We start from the raw sequence: 6,000 nt of genomic DNA on the forward strand, positions 1-6,000 counted from the left end.
TCATGAATCCAGTAATTTTGCCCATCTTTTCTCTCATGGCTTATGAAGATTAATATCCCTGTTTATTTGGAAGACTGATGGCAGGACAGCCTTGCCTCTTGAAATCATTTGGGTATCTAAGTTGGAGATGCCAGATGTGTGCTATGAGGGGTTTGTGGAGCATTGCAGTCTTCCCTTGTCCCTGCAGACTAAAACACTACCAGTCTAATCCAGGTTTCTCTTCCCATTGACTCCCTTTCTCTGTAGGCATTGCAGCTGCTGCTGCTGCAGGGCTAGATCTTGTTCTTCTGATTCCTGAATTAATCAATTTACCCCAGTGTGTCAGCAGCAGCAGGTCACTAAAGTACTGGAGAGACAGATACCATGTCTTCTGTTTACAAACTCACACTAGGAATGCTCAAGCCAGAGATGGAAATCTTCTCAGTGTGGATGTCATTGCTAATGAATTTCCTGCTGGAACTACACTCCAGATTTGGGGCAAGAAGAATCTAACCCCACACCAAATTGCACAGTGCCATTGCCTTCCCCTGCAGTTTGTCTGGTCCTTAGGTCATCTTGAAATGATATTTAGTGACTATTAGCAATTCCATCCCACTTATTTCTCCAGCTTCTTCTGCTTCCTTCTTGCACTGAACTGGTATAATGGGTTTCACCTCATGCTTCATGTTTCCAGGGTAAGAGAGAAATACAAGAGAGTGTCTGGGGGCCAAGGGCTTGCAGGAGCACATGCCAGGATTGTCTGTGGAGCTTCTGGGCCTGGGCATCTACTGCACACATCAGAATGGCATGGGGCTGATCTCAGCCTGTCAGGCAGCTCTTTCCAATCCCATGTTGCAGTAAATTCACATAGGCAGTAATTTTTCAAAGGCTTATATGTGGTTCATACTCAGTTGATTTTCACAGGGAAAGCAAAAACTAGTGTAATTCTGAACAAAATGATCCCTTCCTGCCAATTTCAGGGCAGGGAATCAGAGCAAGTGGTCTCTGCAGTGAAAATATCTCTTGATTTTTTTCCCCCTTCCTTCCCCTGTGCCCTCCACCAGCAAAAGAAGAATGTTTTGCCCCAACACTCATTCTTGGAAACCATTCTATTTATTTTAGATTGAATTTTCCAACACTTCTCAGATTGAGACACAGACATGGCATGGAAAATTTCAACCAAAGCATTTAGTGTTTGGCAAAGTTATAAGCAACTGGGACTTAAAATGGGAAGAGTTTGGCAACCTAGGATGCAATAACAGCCTTACTTCTAATGAACATTCTTGCTCAAAGGTTATTAATAGGCTCAACAACAAGTCTGAAATTCAGAATAAACCAAAAATGCTGGTGTTCTGTCTGAACTTTCTAGTCTTTATGGGAAAGTACTTTGAAAAATCATTGGAAAGCAAAGTTGTGTGACTAAAGCCAGTGTAAATCTAACTATAATTTTCTGGTAGGCTTAAGAGTTGAAATATTGTCTTCAACTTCAGTGGTGATATTAACAAAATGCAGTGTAGTGCTAGAAAAGCTACAGAAAAAGAAACTGAGAATGATCTCCAGAGATAAAGGAATGTGCAGGATGGAGTAAAGTAATTTGCATAAAAATTGCTAGATTGGTATTTAATTGAATTATATTAGGTTTTACATTTTTTAGGTAATATCGGTTTGCGTTACTATCGTAGGCTATTATAGACTAGTGTATTATTAAATATATATATATTCTTGAAACAAGTTTTGACAATGTGCTTACCTGGTAAAGTCACCTGTCTAAAGCAATGAAATAGGATAGCACTAAATAAAACCTATTAAATTGGTGGTTTCCATCATTCTCATTATGGATCTCTCCCGCAGGTGTCTGGATTATGTTTGCAGCAGATGCAGCAGGCCAAGGACCATACAATTTGGTGGGTATTGTTGATTGATGCTGTATCATTAAAGTATAGTCAGCCCTTTCTTTCCATGCCCCCTCCTTGTTATTCAGCCATTAAAAAATACTTCCAGGTTAAAAATGCCACATTTTAAAAGCTGATTGCATGTGAGTAACATTGCTGTGGCACATTAAAATGCTACAATGCTAAGAAGAGTGCTAAATAATAGAATACATATAGCTGTGTTTAGACTGTTCCTGTTTGTGGAGACAACTCAAAACCTGAAAGTACATTATCTGCCACAGCATTATGCAGAATATGCTCTAGCAAATAAAAAATACTGCTGACAACTCCTGTGATGACTGGTTTAAGCCATGGTATAGAAGCCAAACTGCCATTTTAATACCTATAAGTGTATGTTTATTATGTAAAATTTAATCAATGTTCAATTTTTTTAATCTAGCTGAAATTTTTGATGTTCGATTCTGTAAGTAGTGATTTCATCATTTTCCTGTTCATTGGAGATTTCCTCGAGCTGAAACTTGTACTTGAGTAGGACCTGTGAGATATTATATTAATAATTGAAACATTCAATATGTGTGTGATGAAAAACTACTGGCCAGTGGTCACTATATTACTGTACTCTTGCATTAAAAATAAACCTGCAGACAGTCTGTATGATTTTAGTCATACTTGTGCTTGGTTTTAATCTGGCTCCCCTTGATTCCATAGCAGACTGATGAAAATCATGCAGATCTTTCTAACTGATGCAGCAGTTAGAAAATCTGATGTTTTTGGCATATTTTTAATCTCAGCACTCCCAAAGAGCTGGTCATAATATTCTGGTCCCTCCCATAACACGTGGAATATTGAAGTGTATCCCATTATCCTTGCTTTAGTGCTGGCTGTTGTGAGTCAAGCCAGATAAGTAAAAATTGATGACTGCAGCAGCCCAGAACACCGATGCTTCTAATTTTTGTAGAAAGCAAGTTTATGGTAACTTCTATTTAATGTTACTATTTACTCATTTTCAATGGTAGGTGGTTTTAAAAAAAAAAAAAAGTTCCGATTTTGTTTCCAAGAATCTTGATATGTTGTGGGCTCTACTGGGATATTTAGCTGTGTGGTTCATCCATACCACCAACTTGCACCAAAGATTAAAAAGTAGGGTTAATTATAAAGCTCTCAAGATCTCAGATCGAGATTTGCTGTTATTTGCATTTCTAGATTTCAAAGTGATGCAAGCCTGTGAGGATAAAGGAAAGTGATGGGAAAGTCTAGGTAGTCAAGCTGGAGCTGTGACCCTGGTCATGTAGACCTTCACAGGCTGCTGGAGCATCTTGGTATCCATGGGTTTTCTTCAGATGGACAAAAATCCACCTGCTTGGCTCAGCTTGCCAATGGTCCTAAGGGAGCAGCAAAGCGTATACATAACTGCAGGAACTCTGAGGAAAGTTAAAAAAAATTTTAAACAGGCTGCATCCTGTTCTGCTTGATTATTTTAGGGATTAGGAACTGATCTTTTCCAAAAATCATAGGTGAGGATTCTGTTACTCCTCCAGAAACTGACAGCAACTCAGGAAAAATGAGCAGAAACCCAAAGAATTTTCTGGGCCATTTTGGCAGTGTTGGGTGACACCAGGTCAAGTTCAGTACAAATGCAGAATCTACCCTGATTGCTGCTTCAGAATTTTGCAGCATTCTGCTTGCTTAGCGTCTCGGTTTGAAAAGTATCTGCTAGGGAGGGCAGAGCCTCCCTTTGGAATGGAGAATGTGAATCCCCTCCCTCCAAATTATTATAATTTAGAAAATTAAAGGGGCTTTCAGGCAGAAGTCTGGGAATAGGAATAACAGTTCCTTACTCATGTGCATAGGAAGACAAACAAACAAGAATAATAACTACAGCATTAAAAGTAAACAGAACTAGGGACCTTGAAAGGCTTTGTTTTACAAAACCTGGGGCAGTCTGATTTTGGTGCGGAACTCCGAGAGCACCAAGCTGGAACGGTGGAAAATCCTGGGCTGGTAGTAGCAGTCCAGATGAAGCAGTCTGGTCGAAGCAGTGATCTCGTAGAGAAGGTCTGGTAGCCCTTGTCCTCTGCGGAAGATCTCGCAAGTAAGAGCCTAAATCCCACATTATATGCAGGTGAGAATCCTTGGCTCCTCCCTCTGGGCGGAGCATATCCCAATGGGATAGTATCATTCTGTGAGTCCTGCGGTAGGTCCTTGATTGCCCATTAACAGAGATAGCTCTTAGAGGGAGTTATCTATGGGTCATGGCAAGGCATTGATGGGCCCATTAACAGTTCATGAAAGCGGTGATGGAATAGATTTTGGGCACATCCTGGGTTGTAACCTAGGTCGCTTAGATTCCTTGGAAATGCTGGCAGATTTGTAGGGAACTAGGGGCTCTCAGGAGCAGAGATAAAAAACCCAAGACTGAGAATGACCTCTTAACGTGGTGTTTAAGACCCAGAGAGGGAGCTCTGTATTCTAGTCGGTGACCAGAGAGCAACTGTTTTTATTTTAAATGAACATATGACAAAATGATTTCTCAGCAGGATGGAGTTCAAAAGGTAAAACCTCTTTTCTCTCTTGGCTTGGCCCACAACACTATTTTTAATTTGAAAGAGAACATCGCTGCCCAGACTCAAAACCAGTTTGGGACTTTCCTGCTGCCAGCTGTCAGGTGCCTAAATCTTTGGTATATGCACCTTTCTAGTTAGTGTTTCTAACAGCAGCCAGGTAAACAAGTTCCTGTTCTCTCTGAACCTGTTCCCTCGTCCCATTCAAAGTAATCCTGAATTGTGTATTAATTAAGTTACTCACCTACAGTCAGTAACTCTTGTGCAGTGGGGTGTCAGAAACAGTACAAATGAGTGGCAAATAGACCAGAACTGCAATACATAATTCCTTGGCTGCCAGCTCCTAATTGCAACGGGAGGTGCTGATGTCTGCTTCCACACATTTGTTTTTAATCGACAAAAACTATGTGTCTGTGATGAGAAGCTAATCCTGTATGACATGGGGTGTCAGATCTCATTGCCATTATCTATTTTAGCTTTAGATCTGTTCTTTAGATCTGATTTTTTTCCCCTGTTTTAATCTGAAGGGAAAAAATGAAAAAAAAATTATAACCTAATATATTCACCTATGTAATTCTCATTTCCTAAATTACTGCTTTTCAATAGCAAGTTTTCTTTAAGTATGGCAATACAGTTTTGGCATGACACAATGCATAATTCTTATGTTTCTCCTTGTAAAATTCCACTATGGTCAAAATTTCCAGCTGATCCTCCAAAAATTTTGCTCTTGGCTCTTATTTTATAAGTACAATGAAGGCTGTGCCAATAGCTTGTGCTTATCTAGCTTGGTCGCAACACTTGCAGGCTGGTTTTTCAGCCTTAGGAAACAACTGAAACAATATTGATTTGCTCCAAGCCTGCCAGTTTAACTGGCACCATAATCAAGATTCCAGTAGTTTTCTAAGTTTGGGGTTTTTATCTCAGTGTATCTGCCATGTATGCAACTTGATTAAAAATAAGGAAAAAGTATGCTGTTTTAAGATTTTTTTTGGACATGGCTTCAGAATGGAAGATTTGCTTCTGTTAGTGTCATGAATTTTTTCAATTAATTTTTTAAGCAACGCTGTCACATAAGTTCTTGGTGGGAACCTAAACACTCCAGCATTGGTTAGGAACCTATACTTCCCTCAAAAAATTCTTAGCTAACTTGACGTAGTATTTTCTTTCTTACTACAGGTTGAAAACATGTCCTGTTCGTTGATCCAACTTTGAGATATTAAAATGCAAACCACTAATGTGCATGATTCAACTAAAGCTATACTGAACTTATTCTTACATTTGAAAAAAATCACTAATAAATCCTTTATGTGGGATATAAACACATAAAAGGTCAAGCCTAAAGAAACCTTAAAATGTAGTGATGAAATGACATATAGAACTGAAATTTCATTTTAACCATATGGTTTTCTATTTGCTGTAATGCATGGATAAATATCTAGAACTGGTATAAAAAAGGTAGCAAGAATGTGTGCTCACAGCTTAATATTTTACTATGAAATTCCAACAATTTGTGTATAAGTAAGTAATTACTCAGCTAAGCCAAATTTTAACACTTGAGTCAATTCTTG

This window comes from Cinclus cinclus, chromosome 4, assembly GCF_963662255.1.
Source record: "Cinclus cinclus chromosome 4, bCinCin1.1, whole genome shotgun sequence".
In the NCBI taxonomy this organism is placed as follows: Eukaryota; Metazoa; Chordata; class Aves; order Passeriformes; family Cinclidae; genus Cinclus; species Cinclus cinclus.